At 44.9% G+C, this 19370-nt stretch overlaps 1 protein-coding gene across 5 annotated transcripts in view; it reads left to right on the top strand.

The window, feature by feature from the left end:
• SLC8A3 (solute carrier family 8 member A3) overlaps positions 1-19370 on the top strand; it is a 125872-nt gene that overhangs the window by 22052 nt on the left and 84450 nt on the right. The window lies entirely within an intron of this gene.

The raw sequence follows: 19370 nt of genomic DNA, 5'->3' as shown, positions 1-19370 counted from the left end.
CTGCGTGTTCTGTCCTTTTTCAGACAGAGAGCTGTGAAGAAGAAAGCAGAATGACTTTCCCCAGGACCTTCACTTATGGGAGGGTAGACCTTCCAGGGTGGCCAAGAAGGATGGGGATGAGAAAGGAGAACCTTGTCTCTGAATTCCTGCTTGTGTGCACAAGCAATATGCAGTAGCAGGAGAAGGTGCAAAGAGCAAAAGAGGACTCTATAGGAAGAGGGGATGTCAAACTGCTCCAAGAACCTGCTGAAAACACTTTCTGTGGGAAATGAAAACATACAGCTTCCAGAAGAGCAAAGGAAGGAACTCATGGAGAAGGGTGTCCTTAGAACCAAGGGAGAGATGTCATAGAAGAGCCGCTTCCCAGGTCCAGCCTTGGGACAGAGCTCAGAAGGGGTTGGGTTCTGCTGGCAACAGAGCTGAGTGGGTCATCCCTGGGATACTGTTCTTGGCCTTCCTCAGTTTCTTCCTAATAATGTGACTTTGGGCAAGTTGTTTATTTTTAGCTCTAGAAGTAAACTGTCTCATCTGTAAAGTGGGAATAACAACACTTTGCATTCCTAGAGGCAGGGTCAGATCTTTTTGCTGTTCCTCCCAGCTCTAGGATTTTCTGTACCACTGACAGAGGCTGCTCACTGTAGGTCATGTTTGCACTAGCCAAAGGTGGGATAGGGAATGTTGTTTCCTGAAGGGAAATAGCCATTGATGAATTGATTTATTAGAGCTCTGTTTAGTCACTTTACTGGGAAAGACAGTCATTTGTTAGCATAAATAAAAACATGTGCCTTCTAGAGAATACTGCTCATTTATATGTGCTTTGGGGGAGAGGGTTTATACATGTGAATGAAGGACAGGCCCTCCCTGGGAAGACATTCTGAAATTTCTTATGCATTTATGGTAATGTCAGTATCTAAGAGGTTATTGTCGGGTATTAAATGACATCAAGACCACAGTATTGGCCATAATTTGATAGTCTTGTGGTTTCTCCAATTCAGTACCTGTCTACCAAGGGCACTGAGGGGTAGTTTTTGGGAGATAGAGGCTTGGCTTCCAATTTCTCTGTCCCATTAACAATCAGTTGTGCACCTAGGACCTCTGAATATGTTAAACCTTCCTGTTTATGTTTTCAAGCTGAATATGTTAAACTTTCCTATTTATGTTTTCAGCTTGAAAATATAAATCAGCTTCTGAGTGATATTGGTTCTAAATGTGTATCAACAGATTTGAGATTCTGGTGCAGGTATCCTAGGGTTTAGTGAACAAGTCTGTGTTCCCATTTATTCCTTTGCATTATTTTCTAGACTTCAGTAGACTTAGATTGCCCCTTTGGTCTTCTTGGCAGAAGAATGAGTCCAAAACCTGCTAATCTCTCCTCACATTGCAACCCTATGCTTGATACTTAATTAAATTTTTTTTTTTAATTTTAGGGAGAGGGAAGGGAAGGGAGAAAGAGAGTATGAGAAACATTGATGTGAGAGAGAAACATTGATTGGCTGGCTTCTGTACATGCCCTGACTGAGGACCGAGCCTGCAACCTACATATGTGCCCTGACCAGGAATCGAACTGCCAACCTTTCTGCTTGTGGGACAGTGCCCAACCAACTGAGCCACACCAGCCAGGGCTTGATATTTTAGATTGTAATTTTACTAGAGGCAGTATAATGTAGCAGAAAAACCATGGACTTTAAGTTCTCTGGGTTAGGGTTCTGTTTCTGCTATTGATTTAACCATGTAGTTTGGGGAAATTTTATTAATTTATGGGATCATTTTCTCATTGGTAAAATGGGGATAATGTTTCCCTTGCAGGACTGTTATGATGATTCAAGATATTGTATGCAATGTTCCTTGTACATGGTATGTGCTCAGTGAATGAGGCCATTAATAGTGATGTCAATGCATTAACAATAATCTTCAGAAGACTTCATTGAAGTGATCATGTTACTTGGATTTCAATGTGACCCTCATTAATAAGCATGCTAGTTTTTTGACCACCATGAAGATTCCCAGTGTAAACTCATAAAAGATTAAAATATTAGAGAACCAGCAAGGACCTTAGAATCTCTTTAGAGTGGTGTTTCTCAGATTTTAGTGTGCTGATGAACCACCCAGGGATCTTGCTAGAATGCAGATTATGTTTCAAAATGTCTAGAGTAGGGCTGGAGGTTCTGCATTTCTAACAAGCTTGCAATACTGCTGTTCCCACCTTAGAGTTGAAAGGCTCCAAATCTCTCAAGCAAACTGTGAGCCTCAGGAAGGAATGTGACTTTTCAAATGACTTGCTTAATTGAATCATGAGTGCTTGCTTTCCACTTCCTACTGAAATTTCCAGCTCCAGGTCCAATTCTACCCCAGCTAAGCTAGAACCCAGCTCTTACCTGAGACCCTGCTAATTGCAATACCAGTCTGCAGACTGAAATGGACAGCCTCAGGTTCTTAGAGAGAAACTGTGTGATACCTGCAACAAGTCCACTTTCTCATCCCTCTCTCTTCGTGTGGCTTCATTTTATGTAGCTACTGGGCCTGGCAGCATTGCCAGTTTTGCCCTCACCACACCACACTCCTCTAAATCTATCCAGGTTGAAGCCAGGGCTGTGCTCTACCAATAATATTGGGTCTGTGAATTCACTTATTTGGTTTTACACTTTACTCCTTCAAGGATGGTAAGATGGAAGAACATGAACTTTGGAGTCTGACAGACAGATGTGAATCCATCACTCACCAGCTGTATCATTTTGAGCAAGTCATTTCACCTGAGTCCCAGATATTTTGTTGGAATGATAGGAGTAATAATATCTATCTCGCAGGGGTGTAATTAAGTATTACATACAAATGTGAAGAAAATGCACTGTTAACAAAATGCCTGCTCATAGAAGGTGCTCAGTCACTCAGTAGACATTCACTAAATATCTGCTGCATACTAGGTATTTGGGAGATATGGATAATCAATATATAAGACAAGCTGGAATCTCAGCTCTCAAGGATCTTCTTCTCCGGTGGAGAGGACACAGGCATACAGACAAATCAGAACACGTGGGAGAAGTGGTATGGTAGTGATAAGTTCAACAGAAGAGGAATAAAATCTCCCTGCTGTGTGTATCACACCACTAAAGTCTTTTAAGTCACCTTCATCGGGAGGTAGTAGTGAAGTAGGTGACTGGGGGTGGATACATGATTACTTTACTTTAAACCCACGTTACAATAAACTCTTGGCATTTGAGAGAGGGATACTATTGTGTCTTCATGATCTGGAAGAATCCCCAACCTTTTCGACTACCACTACAGTACATTATGAGAACTGTGGCCTTTGAGGCTACTGCAGACAGAGCAAAACCTCAGGGAGGTGTGGGTTCTGCCCGCACGTTAATCTCACTCACTAAACACGTGACTGGCTCCTGTATCCCCAGCTCACAGCCCGTCTCTGCAAAATAACAGATTACTGCAGCTCATGGACCTTCGGGGTCTGTGGGAATAGTCAAAGCCACAGATGTCAAATATGCAGATGCCAAGGTCTGCTGTAATTAAATAGCATAGGCCACTTTCGAAGAAGAAGGGAGCAGTAGCTGTGCCACAGATTTTCCAACAAAATTAGACTGTTCAAGCTGGAAGGTATCTGATGGATTTTGTTTTCTTTTACAAATTATGAAACTGAGATCCAGAGAGGGAAAGTGACTTGTCCAAGATCATACAGTTATATGTGAAAGGAAGTTAGTGTTGGAAAGGAGTTTTTGAAAGCTACCAATTTAATATCTCCCCTCCTCTTTGGACTTTTCTATTTTATTTTAACCCACCAGAAAAATGCTAACTTTGGAAAGAATATGGAAATTCTTGTGTGGAAGACACTCTGAAAATATAAATCCAAGAATATTATGTGACTAATATGTTAACTAACACTAGGAATATATTACAGACTATTTTAAATCTCTCAGTTCACCTTGAGACTGTTCAAGAAGGAAAATGTTGAGCCCGTAGAAATTTTAAAAAATAAAAAGTTTCTCTTGGCACTCTTTTACTGAGAAAAGGTGGCAAGTGTAGCTGGGACATCTTTCAGGCAGTGCTGGGAAACTGCAGACAAGACCTTGTTCTATGAAATTACGAAATTTTTCCCCCCAAAATGATGCAGGCCATCCTTTTCCAGGGGTATTTTCTCCTTGAAGTTTCAACTCTTAGGAATCTTTCCATCAAAGGCTGTAAAAATGTGCAGTTGCTCCAGGACACAATTTGAACATTCTCTGATTTGTCTAAAACACAGTAGGCTTTTCTTTTCTTTTCCTTTGGCTCAGACAAATGTTAGGATAGTTTCTTCCCTGCCACTCAGGGAGATGATTTGCCTCTGGAGTCCCAAACAGCAAGCTTAGTGAGGGTGAGGTTGGATGGACGTAGTGATAATTCTCCATGGACTGGCATCCCTCCCTTGTTCCTCACCTCTGCCTTCATGCAGTGCCTGGGTTCCCATAACAAGATCTCTCCTCAGCTTTAGGTAAACAGTCAGTCACCAGGACCCATGGCTTCACAGTGGAACTATGTACTTGGCCTAGAGTTGTCCTGAAGAAGGGAATCCGTAGCCAAGCCCATTGTTGAATGGGGGAACGTAACAGCACTGTAGAACATTTCAAGTAGGCTGCTCACAGACATTTCTTCCCCTCTGGACCCAAAGCAGTGACTGAAAGCTGTGTAGCCTTTTTAGCAGAGCTTTGGGTGTTGTGTCCATAAAGTTCCCACGCCCTGATATTTTTTTTTTGTTTTCTTCTCAATTATTGAAATTGCCAAAGATTGTATCTGAGAAGGACATATTCCAACTCCAGGGTCCATAAAGCACCCCAAATCTACTTAAACCTCATATGTCTGCAACAATAAGCACAAGTTCAGGGCCTTCCCAGTTAATTTGTTTTAGGCCCCAGGGTGCAGTATCCCCTGGCAACACTGGATCAGGCACCACCCCCTCTACCTGACTTGGTCAGGGACCATATGCAGCAGAGCATCCAGTGTGGCCCGCCCCTGGTCTTCTCGTATTAATTCATTCTCCAGAAAACTCAATGTTGCAGGGTTGGAGAGTCTACAAGGGACAATGTAGGTTGGTTTCAAGAGAAAGGCGCATTGTGGTTGGAGATGACCACATGACTGGCCAGTCAGAAAATGAAACAGTCTGATCCTCAGAGCAGGCTCTCCTGCACCCTGCTTGGAGAGGTGCTCACTGGGACTTCAGGCAATAATAATAAAGGGGAACCGATGGAGATCTGCCATAGCCTTGCTTATTTTGTCTTGACTTCTGGCTCTTAAGCTCAAACTTCCTCATTCACTGACATGAGTGACAGAAAGGGACATGTGGGTGAAGTGAGGCAGGTGAGTGGGGAGGACTAGTCTGTGTTGTACAGGCTTTCATCAGTTCCCCAGATGTGTTTGGGTGGTGTATGAGCGCTCATTCCTTCTCCACCTTGTGGCTGTGCCCCCGTCAACTCCATAAGGAAGGTAGTAGAAACTGAGAGCCGTGGGCTTCAGTTTATTCAAGGTGTAGTTTTTCTTGTTATTTTTAAAAAGAGAAACTAAATTGTGCTTCCAGAACCCAATAGGAAGCCCTGGCAGAGAGCCAGTAGTAAATACTTGATATTTGGGGAGAGAGGACTCCTTGATGTGCAAATATAGCAAGTTCCTATATTTAAATTCTGTACAGTCCAAAAGCATTTTGGAGGAATCAAATGCTTTGAGAGTTTTGCTAAGTGACCATGAAGGAAAGCATATGATATAAATATTCTCAGGTGGTAGGACAGTCATCATTCATAGGAATTACATTCCCACCCCTACCACCTACTGGGTACCCAAATAGGAACTTACCTGGATATGTGTAGAAGAAAGTAGAGTTGAAAGTGAAGCTTACCTGTTAGGGAAGAATTTGCCTTTATGAAACTGAGTCATCTATAGGTGTGTGTCTATATTTAAGTGCAGCTATTGATGTGGCATCATGCTGACCCATTCTAGCTATGGGTCAGCATACCTACCTAGATACAACCTGGTTAACCTTTCCCCACCTGAGCCCAGCTCATTTACCACTTGGTTGTTGGGTTTCATAAAACCAGTTATTTATGATACAAATGACACTCTGTTGTGTGTTCATTCATTGGTGCTTTCAGAATGAGTGACATCATGACAGTAACTTAATACTCAGCATACGGTAGCAGAACAATTTATGGATTATGGATGACCAATACTGCCATTTCTCCTTAGTGGTCCATCTTTCTCCCGAGCTCCTGGTCTTGATTTGTTGTCCTTTTGGTTTTCTCCTTGTGTGATTCATATGAGTTCTCCTTGTGAAGTCCCTACCACCTGACCCTCTCTTGCTGAGCTGTGGTGCCATAGGGTGTACTGTACCACTGTCACTAGGGCTAACCAGAGCATCCTCATCTGCAGATCTTCGTATCTGCCAATTTCTAGTTCCCTCCTAATACTTTACGTTCTGTTTGTATACCCTTCTCTTACACTTGTTCTCTCTTCTGAACATCTTCTGCTACATTGTTTGTTTCTCTGCTGTGCATGCTATAGGAGCTGTGGACATTGGTGCTGTGCCTTCTACTCCTGCTCACACTCATTGCCTCCCCTCGATGTTTCTATTAGTACTGTCTCCTTCTTTATTCTTATCCTAGTCCCTGTGTCCCCTTTCTTCACACTGTTGGCATCTGTAGTTGGGTTGCCTTCTGTCTGCCGTCTGATCCTGATGCTTTCCCTGAGTGATCAAGAGTGAGCTGCGTATCCCTTAAGAAGGCCTGTGGTTTCCACAGAAAGAACTAGCATCACAATAATACCAAGAAGACTGGTGCCTCCCCAGAAACAAACCACGTGCTCTTTTCTCCTTCACCACAAAGTGTTTGCCTGACTGGGTGTTAAGGCAAGAAGGATGAGTTGTGAGGATCCAGCATAGACTGGAACTGGTACCAGAGAACCATCAGAGGCTGAGGGGGCTCTGCTAGGCCCCATGGTCTCTGCCTCCTGGTGTCTTCGCTACTCCCTGTGGCCTTCTCCATATAGCTTCCAGCTTGCAGTGATACCTGTTGGGCTAGCAGTCCTATCTCATGGCTCTTCCCTCTATATATGCTTTCAACTCCTGCCCGGAAAGATATTTCTATTCTTCCAGCTCAGATTTTCATGAGAGAGAATCCGATCCCTGCCCCTGCCCCACCGTTATTTCTGCAACTTGGCCACATGAAGGCCACTGGCCAGATAAATGTTGGATGCCCTATATCAAGCTAAGCTCCTCCCCATCCCCACTCCTACCCCAATAGTAATCAGCCATACTGGATGGTGGGGTGGAAAAATGGAGTTGCTATGGGGGATTCCATGGTAAGCTACCTAAGCAACTGAGTAAGTGGGGGGCACGTCACTTAGAAGGAAGTCCCAGGTGAGACAGTCTATCATTTCAAAACTGACGTAGTACATATGGTTTGCTCCCCACAGGGAGAGCATTGTTTTTATAGGGGTCTGTGCTGAGGCAGTAGGCTGGAGCATGGGAGAAATAGCCACCTCTCAAGCCCCCAGCCTCATCAGATTCATCAAGCTGACCACTGATTCAGCAGCCAAGATTAAGCTGGCTTCTGCCCAGGTCAGCAGAAAACATTCTCAGAGCCTGATGCTCAGGGACACAAATCTCAAGGCTACTAGGGTCATTCCTCCCCTTTTACCCTTCTCTGCTCTGTCCTTTCCAAGATACTAGCGTCAGAAGATAATCTGCTGTCATCTTCAGGTGCACTATTTGGGTACTGAGTCACTTTCAAAGCCTCTTCCTGGGTTTGAGTTTCCAGAGCAGCCTGTGTTCCAGACAGAGGCAGAAAGCTTCCCTGCCACTCATGCTGGCCGGGGATAGAATGACAGCTTTTCCCGCCTCTCCCCTCCCCTGCTGGACAGCTGGTCAGCTGGACTCCAACGGAGCCAGCAGGCACCCCATTTTTATCTTTGGGGCTGTAACTTGATGCCTTTCCAGGAACTCCCCGGAAGCCAGAGCATTCTCATCTGCAGGTGGCACAGTGTGTGACTGTCAGGTGCCCAAGTCCCAGGACACAGGGCTGGGGTGTACAATAGGACTCCTCCTAGGTCAGCTGCAGTCAGTTAGTAGTGGCTATCTAGGGGTCCGTCTTGGAAAGGATGGTTGACACTATATCTGGGCTCAACTGTGGATGTGAAAAGAAAAGGCCAAATGTCTGTCAGCACTAGCCTGGGGACAAGACATGGAAAGAACTTCATGGGATAAAGAAACTAGGACTCTCCCTCATTAGCATGAAGTTGCCACTATCTCTCCAATACTGGGCTAGTCCTTATGGGAAAAACTCATTGAATCACACTTTTCCTCATCCTGCATAACACAATCTTCTTCTATTCCCTGGGTGAACCCACAAGGGTATAAATTCCCATTGGACACACAAAGCAAATAATGTCCTTATTAGACCAGAATCTTCTAGAACCCCTACTGACCTAGTGAGTTTTGTAAGCTGACTAGTGGTTCCCAACCAGATCCCTGCTGCAGGCCATTTTAATTATCTGCCCTTCCTCATGGAGCCCATGTTTTAGAAGATTATTAGCTGAAAATTAGTTGGATTTACATTTTTTCATAAAACATAGAGAAAGATAACTAGTGTTACTATAGTCAGTTAATATAATTCTAACCAAAGCATAGCGAAATGACATTTTAATTAACCTGCATGGACTATTGGAGTAGCGAGAACATAACTAAGGGCCAACTTTCAAAGGAACTAACTGGTATAAAATGCTTTAAAAACACTAGGCTCTAATTGCTAAAAGTTGTTTTGATGAGAGTGACCCCATGGGGGATCATAATACTCTAGACTTTCAGGGGTGTGCAACCTTTTGGTGTCTCTGGGCTACACTGGAAGAAGAAGAGTTGTCTTGGGCCACACATTAAATACAGCAATGCTAATGAAAATTGATGAGCAAAAAAAAAACGTTTTAAGTAAATTTACAGTTTTGTGTTGGGCTGCATTCATAGCCATCCTGGGCTAAATGCAGCCTGCAGGCTGTGGGTTGGACACCCCTATAAAGAATATATCAGAATATAGGGCACAGCTTTGGTTACCAGGCTTTACTATTGTTCAGATATTGGGGAAATATTACTATTATTATTTTCTTTATATTATAAAATTTCTAATATTTATGTGAAAATATAGAAAAGTACAAGGATATTGTTATACCTTTAGGATTATTATCATTTCCTTCAGATTAGTTAATAAAGTCTATGAAATATTAAGTAATTGACCCTAGAACACAGAGCTTTTAAGAGCTCTTAAGAGAGCTCTTTAAGAGATCTAGTATCTCTTAGCATCTAGTATCAAAATCTAGATCTTCTCCCCTGGCTGGTGTGGCTCAGTTGGTTGGAGCACCTCCCTGTAGCTAAAACGTTGCAGATTTTATTCCTGGTCAGGTACATACCTAGGTTGCAGGTTCAATCCTTGGTCTGGGTGCAAGCAGGAGGCAACCAATCAATACTTCTGTCTTGCATGGATATTTCTCTCTCTCTTCCTCTCTCTCTACAAGCACTGAAAAAATGTCCTTGGATGAGGATAAAAGTAAAACAAAACCTAGATCTTCTGATGCTAAAGCACGTGATCATTCCACTGTGCTACATATTTTAGCCTAGAATAAGGTCATGAAGCTGAAAGCAGAAGGCTTTCTTCTTCTCATATGGAAGAAGCTAAGAGCACATCCCATATTTCTTCCTGAACATCAAAAGTTGTCTTCTTTCTTCTTAATTCAGGGGCAACTAGGCCCAGTGAGTTTGGCAAGGGCCAAATAAATTCCTTAATGCCCAGTTCAGAAATCTGGATTCATCACCCTCAGCTGAAGGCTGAGATCCACCCTTGCCTAAGCCAACACACAAAAGATTCTTGTTTGTGCCACTTGACCATCAGGAACTACCAACAGGTGATGCTTTGGCCTGCTGCCTGGGGAATAAAACAAGGCTGCCTCAGGACCATGTGTTGAGATGCATGGGTCCTCCTCTGATGCTGTCTATGGTATCTGAAGGCATCCAAGGTTAGAGGGGTCATTGAGAGGAGAGAGCCGGAGGCTCTCAGTTGCAGCCCCTGGAAAACCCATGAGTGCCCTCCAAGACGATGAGGCCAGAAGCCACAGGAGAGCAGAGGCAGGGAAGCAAGTGTCAGTCATTAAAGATGCAATTAGCAGACATGTGTTGAGCTCATGTTGTGGGTTAAGCACAGTGAGAAAAGGCACAGTCCCTGTCTTCAGGGAGTTCCTGGTAAGGTGGAGAAGAGGAGTGTGTGGGAGAGGTGTTACAGAAGGAGGGAACCCTGAGGGCTGTGACCACACAGAGGCACAGCCCCTGCCTCTTTGTTGGGATGCAGTTTAGAGTCATTAAACTGAATTTGAACTGGAGCCATTGTGCAACACGCCCTCCCCCCAGTCAACTCAGGACTTGTTAAGAATGGATAACGGGCTTTGGCTTGTGGGGCACACACGAGCTGTAAGTAGAAGTTGGTCTCAGGCATATACGGTCCCCAGGCAGATCATACCCTCAGACCACAGCAGCACCTGGCTCTTCCCTGCATCTATCAGAGTGTGTCACTCTGTGTCCCATTACAAAGAAACACAAAAAAATGTCCACTGAATGAATGAATGAATGAATGAAGTGAATTCCTGGTATGTCTTCTGGTTCTGTACCACCTTCAGGTTGCAGCAAGCCCAGGGGACATGGGACTGGAATGAATCCCTCAAACATGAGGACCAAGGGGTGCCCACCATCCCCCTCTCTCTGTGCCTTCCTCTTCTCCCCTCCCACTTTCAGGAGATCCATGGAGCCCTGTGGGCTTGGATGTCCCTGAGCCCTGCTCTGCACCAGCTCCTCAGAGGGTCTGTTCCTGAGCTGCCTTTGATGCTCAGGGGACACCCTGTAATTCAATTAGGAGCTCCCTCCAGGGAGCATCTAATTATGCCCTATCTGGGTCTTGTAATGACAGCCCCCTGCCACTGTGCCCTGCTCAGCTGCCCAGAACCTTTTGCTGGGAGGAAACTAATCTGCTTAGTCCAGATTAGATGCAGTTTTGCACAGCCCTTCTCCAAAGGCCTCAGAAGTGAGACCCCACTAACAGAAAGGGTCGCTTTGGGGGACTGTGAGGGTTCACTCCATCCTGCTCCACTCTTTGCCACAAGCTCTCTTGCCTGGGATTATTCAGGAGTGGCTGAGTGGGGAGGCTGAGAGAGCTCCATTCTGATTTCATGGCTGGAGCCCCTGGATGTCCCCCAGCCCTCCTGGGGGTTAGAAGGGAGATCAAAGGAGATTAAAGACATTTTCCCATTTTTCAGGTTAGCTTGGGGGCGGGAGTAGGGAGTGAGGTGATTTGAGTTACCTGGCATTTTACCTGGATAATTCAAATGGCGCACTTCAGAGGGAAGGTTGGCTGCTCTGTTTTGAGCTATAAAGGAAGTTGCCTCAGTTCTCTGTATGTCTGTCTTGGCTCCTTGGGGCTTAATTTTTATAAATTGTTTTAGATGCTGGGGCAGTGCCTCAGTCTACATGGACACTGCTGAGTGGTCTCTCCGCTTACCTCCCCACATGTATAGAGGTCTACTCTAGCCCTCCTCTTGAAGAACTCAAATCCTTTCCCTCCTGATATGTGGCATCTACTAAAAAGGCCGCTGACAAACTTCCCTGGGTTGAATAGAGTCCTCCTCCCAAATTCATGTCCACCTAGAATGTCAGGATGCGACCTTATTTGGAGATGGAGTCTTGCAGATGTATTGAATAGTTAGTTATGGTGAGGTTACACTCAGCATGGGCCCTAGATCCTCTGCCCGGCATCCTTATAAGAAGGCCATGTGATGACAAAGACAAATGTGCAGAGTGGTGCAGCTACGAGTCAAAGGACACCAGGGATTTCAGGCAGGCGCCAGAAGCTAGGGGAGAGGCATAGAATAGACTCTTCCTCGGAACCTCTGAGGGGGCATCAACCCCATTGACACCTTGGTTTCAGACTTCAGCTTCCAGAATACATTTCTGTTGTTTTTAAGCCACCAAGTTTCTGTAATTTGTTACAGGAGCTGAAGGAAACTAATATGCAAACTCTGCATAATGCCCCCTCTAGGCTTCAGTGAGGGGGGACCTCACACCGGTGGTCAGGTGGTCAGAGGACAGCAGAGAGACGTGCTTCCTCCGGGGTCACCTGTCCTCAAGATGCTGACCCACAGCTCCCAAGGCAGGAGGAGGCCAGAGCACATTTAACAGCTTTGCTGCATGTGGACTGGGGTAGTAAACCTTTCAATTCCCATTGGCAAGTTAGATTAGCAACCAAAAAATAAACAAAATAATCCCTTTCTCTAGGCCACATACCCTATCAGTTTAGTTACATTATTATAGGTAGTATAAAGGCCTTCTATCTTCCAGTCTCCTGAGTCCTGGTCCATGGGTAGTTCCCAACTTCCCAGAGGCTCTGGCTGATGCTCCACAAACTGTAGGCTCATTCCTTGTTTTCCATTCTTCCAATGGCTAAACTCTGAACCATTGAAAGCAATGCCTCACTGTATAGTTAAGAGTTTTTAAACCCATGACTGGGAAGGCAACACAGGGTCCCATTCTTCAGATCGTCTCTCCCTTTGGACTTTGCTGGTGCCTTGCATCTGGTTCAGAGACACAGGTGTATCGTCAGCTTGTCCTGATATGCAGGTATGTTATCTGCTCCCTCTGCAAAGCCAGGAGAGTCTGGCTACAGCACAACTGAGGGCAAACAAGCCATAGCTGGCAGCACTGATAGCAGAGAGGGCGGGCACTGAGTGAGTATTGGGGAGTTTTGTTGTTTGCACAGTGAAATTGCCAATAACCAAAGAAAGTGTGAGAGCAACAATGTGGGTAGAAGTCCACATCCACACAGTGGCGTAATACAGCAGGGTGATTAAATGCTCGGACTAGGGGGTCACACAGACCACTTTGGAGTCTTAGCTACTGATTGGTGATATGATCCAGGGAAAGTTACCTAACTTTTTACTTCACTCCTCTGTATAATGTGAATAATAATAGTACCTACCTCATGGGTTATTGAAAGAGTTGAACACAACTACAAAACATTTAACATGGTGTTGAGGCTAAATTACTCCTCAGGTGTGTCATGTGCTAGTTATTAGTTAAGTAGTTAATTAATAGAATCTTGACCCCATCACAGCTGTTCTGACCTATGTGGGCCAGCATTTTGCTCAGTTTCCCCCATCAGTAGTTACAGTCCTCTCTGAGCCCAAGGTGAGCTTTAAGGAAGAGACTGTTGATCTAAAGATAGAAAGTCAAAGAGTCTTGTCTGGAGGAAGGTGGAGGGAAATATTATCCTAGCTTTCTTTGACGGTGTCAGGGAACATGACAGGCTGCTCTCGGGAGATCAGCCCCAGGCCTGGGTAGAAGGTGACCTTGAGGTTGATTCCTCTGCATCCTGCATCTTGATATGGACTTTATTGGGCTTGTTTGGGAAATGAGAGGAGAGAAGAAGGAACAGAGAGAGGAGAGGAAGGGGAGAGGGAGGAAGAAGGGCTGGGAGGCAGATGGGTAAAGTTTTTCTTGTCTCGAGGATAAGTACAGGTGAAATCACTTGCTAGTGGGACTCTGGGGCTGGGACGACTACAGTAACGATAGCACAGGTTTCCAAGGGCTCCTGGGCATGTTTCTGAGCAGCAGGTAGGCAGTGTTGAGGCCTCTCTCACTCAACCCGACTCCCAGACCTCTGGGCACAACAGCTACCCCAGAGCCTGTTGCTGATCAGGAAGCTTAAACAGAACAACGCCTCTTTCACAGTGGAGTCCCATCTGTGGGCTCCTATGATGAAAACCACAAGCCTGTAGGGCCTTGGCTCCTCCAGATGGAGAATCCTGCTCTTGGTGGCCTTGACCTGGAGCAAGATAAGCAACAGTCCCATAGTGCTGTCCAAGGTGCTGTCCCTTCCCCTGCACCACCTAGAAGAGAAAGTTTGGGGACCAAAGAATGAACTATTTTCCAGCCTCATTCTGGTTTTCCCAATCAGAGCCTTGTACCTTTCTTATCCTTGTATCTGGAGATGACTCACCCTTGCCTTCATCTTATGTAAGCAAGGCCACTTCCTGTCACCTAATGTGAATGTGGTAATGGTTATCTGCCATGATTATGTTACAAGGCAAAGGTGAAGGGATTTTGCAGATATAATTAGGGTTCCTAATTGGTTGACTTTTAAAGCCTTGACTTTAATGGAAATCATTCTCCATGGGCAAGCCCTTTAAAAGAGGCAACTCTCTCCTGCTGCCCTGGAAGAAGTGAGCCCCAAGTTCTACAATGGCAAGGATATTCATTCTGCCAACAGCCACTGGAATTTGGAAAAGGACCGTGAGCCTCAGAGAAGACAGCAGCCCCACCTGACACCTTGACTACAGCTAAGTTATGCCTAGGCTTTTGATTCATGGAAGCTGAGAGGTAATAATCAGTGTTGTCCGTGGTAGTTACACAGCAGCAGAAAACTAGTACAGCAAAAGAGTGGCCGAGTCGGGCTCAGATACAGGTCCATGCACCTCCACAGCTGACATTCCTCACCTTCATGCCATGCAATACCACAGTTTCCTACCTACTCTTCCTTTTTGTTGTTCATCTATCCTGCACTTTATGCTTTGAAATGCCATAGACAACCATTCTAAGTAGTCAGAATTATGCCAAAAGTATCATCAGTTCTTGTGATTTGCAATAATTATGTTTTATAAAGTCACTGAAAACACTGGATTAGTAAATACTGAAGCATTGCTCATGGGGGAAATACGGAGTTAGGCTTCCGTGAGCCTCTGGTTACAACATTTTCATTAACTGATGAAAGCTCATTTTAAGTGTGTTTCTGTTGAAAGACACTTCATTTAATATATGCTGTTGACTAATTAACAGTAAACTCATAGCAACAGCACCATATATCATGCCTGAACAAAGCTCATTTAACACGCGTATTTTCTCCGCAGGGTACATCACGGCCTCTTGTGCTCACAAACAGTAGGCAGCACTTGAGCTCTGTGCTTGGGGGCCATTTTAAACAGCAAAACCACTGCCACCAACAAGCCCCCCATGAAAATATGGAGAACGTGGCACTAAATGGACTGCAAAGGGCACTTGTTTACAGTTGGAGATGGAACAAGAAGGCAGAGCATCACCATGGTCCACATCCCCTGGGAACAAATAGTCAGGTGACCCCAAATTTATACAGTATATAGAAAACAGCTAGGTTATTTCCCCCTCTCAAATCTGTTTCTAGCGTTTTTAAAATTACCGTATTGAGGAGCTAGACAAGGGTCAGAAGTCAGGGCCCTTCTCCCTTTTCTCTTGCTGGGCCTCTTTGGAGAGCATTTATCCTCAACAATATTTCACAATTCTTCTAAGGCACCATTAAAAGAGGGAAACTGAGTCACTAATTTTAAAATCTGTTTGCACATCACTCTTTTACTAAGAAGCAAAATGTGTTGGGGGAGACTTGAGCTTTTAGCAGATGGGGATTCAGCCCCCCTACCCCTTGGCCTGTTGCTGACCCCAATTCCTGCCAAAAACAGTTTGGCTTGAACTCCCCAGTGATGACGTTGTGGATGTTACAGATCTTTTGCTGCCTGTAGTAGGGAGACATCCACAACAGCCATTATATTTCAAAGAATGCTAAAAGGGTGATGCCCAAGTGGCTAGAGCTGGGTGTGAGTTGGCCAAACAAGATGCCTTTTCCTCTTTCTTCTGCCTGTGGTGAAGGATAGCAACCTGCCCCGGCTGGTGGTGGCTTTGAGACACACTTGTAGTGTTCCAGAGGACACCTCATACATAGCCTCCACATAATTCCAACATTGGGACACGCTGTCTTCTGGCTCTGCTTGCCTTGCTTCTACTCATCTGCTTTAAAACCAGCTTTGCTGAGCACCTGTCTTCGTGCCTCCTCATTAGTGACATCGGAGCCCTTCCCTTCTTCTGACCCTGCTAACTGCCACTCATTAGAACTCAGTAGCAACAGCTGTGTGTGCCGGAACACAGCAGCTGTGAGGCCAGATATGGGGCCTGGAATGTGGGGCTGGGCGACAGGGCGGTGCAGTGATTTTCTGGGGCAGGTGAGCTCATTTGTTTCTTTTGCCCCCCTCTCACTGCTCTACCCCCTTCTACGGCACCAGAGAAAAACAGAAAACAATGGTCTGTTTGGCCATGTGGCTGTCTTTGGGTACCAAGCCTGCCATCCATGGGGGACCCTGCTGCATCATCAGTGAGCAACACAGAGGAGAATCATGTGTTTTGCAGCTGGTACAGCAGAGTGGCATCTCGACTGAGAGGGCTGGGGCATTGATTTCCTTCATTCAGAAATTCAGTAGCAGACCCAGTTTCACATTTAGAAGTCCTACCTAGGAGCAAGTGTGGGTGTGCAGGCACACTGTCTTTTCTCTGCAGTGACTTGTTGAATTTAATCATGGAGATGTATGAAATCCAGGGTGATTTGAACTGAAGGTTTAGGGGCTTTGTGTCAAATTGATAGGGAAAGAATTTGGAAGAGGATGAGGGATTCTTCCCTGAGACTTCTATTTGACTTCAGAGCCAAATGAGCATTTACAAAAAGCAAAAAAGAAACCGAAATAAGGCTTACCCTGAGAATTTCTGTGTGTCATAAGAACCACATCTTATAATAAGAACTCTGCTTTTTCACTTCATACCCAGTCAGCAAATATGATTAGTGGGTGCCTAGTAAGTGCAGGGCACTGGGCTAAGAGGGTTATCAAATGTCTCCATTTAACACAGTCCCGCTGAGCTCCTAGCCTGTGCCAGCACTGTGCCTGGTGATACCCGTGAAGAGCAATGTCAGGGAGTGTCAGGGGATAAACAAGTGAGCCAGCAGAACAATCTACCACCTCAGAGATTGTTCTCTCTCTTAGATAGAGAATTCAGGGGGTTTACAGTCTTGTTAGGAAGGGAAAACATGAACCTATGAGAATTAAAAAACCCCCACAAAAACCAACTATTGAAGATGGTAACAGAAGAATGCAAGTGACAGCTGAATTATCCAGACTGTAATGACTCTAAAAATTCACTAAGAGAGATCATTACAAGCTGGGGACAACCCAAGAGACATCATCTTTTTGGAGATAGCTTTCGAGCCACATCTTGAAGGGTGAATTACTTTTGGTTTTTGCTTCCTATGGAAAGTCTTTGTGTCAAATAGAGTAGAAGGGAAGGAGAGGTTGTAGCAACAGAAGGAGATAAGATAGATTTCTCTAAAGATATTTCTGATGTCAGGATCTAGCTCTTCATGTCTGAACACATTCTTTCAACCAATGTTGTTTGAGTCCATCCTCTGTGCTAAAGGCTCTGGCACGCAGTGGGAACATGGGGACTCTTCAGACACAGCCCTGTCCCTGTGCAGCTCACAGTCTGGGCCGGGTGGGGGAGGGGAGGGCACACTTGTAAACAGACGGTGACAGTACAATGAGATAAGTACTCTCTAAGGCACTCTCTGAGGTGGATGATCACAGTGTGTGGGAACTCACAAGAAGGAATGACTAACCCTGCAGGAGAGACATTGAGGGCGCGTGGGTGCAGGGGCACATTTCACAGAGGATCAGTAAGCAGTTGGGTGTTGTGAAACATTTACAAGCGAGCAGCCGAGTTACGGTTTAAAGCCCAGATAAGAGGAGATGGAGCTACTGGCCTCCTGGGGCATGCGGAGGGGCAGAACTAGCTGTGGGATTTTAGAACAGCAGTGCAGAAACAGCACATTATTGTTGCCATTAGAGCTCTCATCAGCTCTGGAACCTTGAATACAAACACTCTCCTAGGCACAAGTTCAGTTCTTGCCTCTGGGTGAGTGGTTCTCAGCCTGGCTCCTCTTTAGAGTTACTAGGGAGTATAATAAATACCGATGCTGGGGTTCTGTCTCCAGAGATTCTGACTTCATTGGGCTGAGCTGGGCCTGGGCAACAGTGTAGTTTAAAGCATCCCAGGCAATTCTAAGCCATAGCTAGGGTTGAGAACTGTGCTAGATTATCACCCTGCACTCCTGAGGTGTTCCCAGGCCCTGGTCCCAGCACACCTGGGTTTAAGTCTTCATGCCACTACGTAGTGACCTTGGTCAAGTTAGTCAAACTACCTAAACTTAACAAATCCTTACTTTGTAAAATGGGGACAACAGTAGGACCTCCTCATCAGCTCATTGTGAGGTTTACATGGAGGAATTCCCAGCTTGTGAATAAGTACTCACACAGGTCCTATGGGCTAAGCCTTCAGCACTTAATGTTTTAAACCAGAGGGAACAGTCTGATGTTAGGAATTTGATGCCACGGAGTAAATAATCTGAGACCACCATTCAGAAGGAAAAACCAGTTTCCAGCTGCTCTCATTTGGGGGACATGTGAGCTGCAGAGGGAAGAAGGTGCCCCACAGGGTTGCCTGGAGGTAGGCGGGAACAGAACAAAGCTCATATTTGTGGTCAGTGATTAAATAATCAAGTGAGCACAGTTTCTAAACCAAAACTTTGTTGGTGAGGCAAAGGCAAGGAGTTAATTTTCCACTCATTGAGGAAAAATTCTAGAACTGTGACTTTTTTTGAGGGAGAAGATAGATTATATTTAATCTAAGTCAATGTAGAAGACAGAGTCTTGCCCTGTAGAGCTGATGGAAGAAAAGCCATTTAGAGAAAGAATAAGGGGATCTTCCATTAAAAAAACTGACATTCAAATAACTGCTTTTGAGTTAGGTCTCCTGGAGAGTAGGTTCAGTGCATAAATAAGTAGATTTCTATCCAGTCCAATTATCAGAAGGCAAGGCTGGATTTCAGTGTGATTCCCAAGACAAAATTCAGTGTCATGCCTGTGTTTGTCTTTGGGAGAAATCAGCCAGCCTATACAAGATTGATTGGGTCCAAGAATGGACCCTTAAACTAACTCTAGCAAAGAATGACCCAAATGCCTTATTTTACATAAATTCATGAATACTTGTGCAGAAGTTAAATCATATTTCAGGGAGCCCTGTGGTCAAATGAAGAATCTTTCAGATAAACCAGGGATCATCTGCTCCACTGCCCCCATCTGAGTCTGAGGAGAGGTTGTCCTGTTGACAAGTGGTTAGAAGGGGCCCCCCGAACTCTTTTTGTCCTATGGAAGAGGTCCACAGACTGAAACAAAGAAATGGTACATTTTCAAACTGCTGCTTTGCAGCCTTGTTTCTATGAGTAGACATTGGACTTGACTGAACTCTAGAGCCAGGGAGTTCAAATCTCCACATTGTCATTTATCAAGTGATTTTTGTCAAATCACTTAACCCTTTATCACTAGTACACAGGAGTTAAGACTGTGCTTTGCAGATAAATTTCAAGGATCTGAATCTTGGATCTTTCATTTTCTGGGTACATGACTTTGAACAA

Source organism: Phyllostomus hastatus, unplaced genomic scaffold (genome assembly GCF_019186645.2).
Source record: "Phyllostomus hastatus isolate PE091 unplaced genomic scaffold, TTU_PhHast_1.1 phas_scaffold_501, whole genome shotgun sequence".
Lineage (NCBI taxonomy): Eukaryota > Metazoa > Chordata > Mammalia > Chiroptera > Phyllostomidae > Phyllostomus > Phyllostomus hastatus.
This window is presented reverse-complemented; position numbering and strand designations above follow the sequence as displayed.